This window comes from Nilaparvata lugens, chromosome X, assembly GCF_014356525.2.
Source record: "Nilaparvata lugens isolate BPH chromosome X, ASM1435652v1, whole genome shotgun sequence".
NCBI lineage: Eukaryota > Metazoa > Arthropoda > Insecta > Hemiptera > Delphacidae > Nilaparvata > Nilaparvata lugens.
The window spans coordinates 2818501-2819270 of NC_052518.1; positions in this window are offsets into that span (position 1 = coordinate 2818501).

The window sequence follows — 770 nt, forward strand, 5'->3', positions numbered from 1 at the left end:
ACAGGATGGAAGGGAGGCGAAGACCAGGAAGGCCGAGACTGCGCTGGATGGACGGTGTGACAAGGACGCACAAGTGATTGGAGCCAGAGGTTGGAAAGCGAGGGCGAAAGACAGAGACGAATGGAGGCGAATACTGGAGGAGGCCAAGACCTGTAGCGGGTTGTAGCGCCACTGATGATGATGATGATGAATTTTAACAATATGAGCTGAGCTATGGCTTTACAAATTAAAGAAATAGGTGGTAATATTTTTTAAAGAAATATGAAGTGATTAATATTTAGAAATGATGTGTGTATAATTATAGAATTAGTAGGCTTTGACTTGTCAATTTCTAGAAATAAGTATTATTAAAAAAATAATTTTGAAGTAATCAATGTTGAAAGAGTTTATATTATTATGATTGTTTAATCAGTGATGCTTTGTATTGACATTTTGAATGAATTAGTATTGATACCTATTTTATCAAACATTTTAATATTGATATTGATATTTTTTCAAATGAATAATAATTATGGAGTAATTGATATTGGAGGGGTGCTGATTTAGAGTTGATGTAGAATCAGTGAATTTAGTATAATAGTATCTTTATAACATATTATAAACAGACAAGTTAATTTGGTTAGGAATATGGAATCAGTAAAGCTGTTTGCCAATTTGAAGGAAAAAGTATCAATATTTTCAAACTAGATCACAAAATAATTAATATTAGAGGAATTTTTGTTACCATGAATATATATTATTAGCAAGGATACTTATTTATATTTATGCTC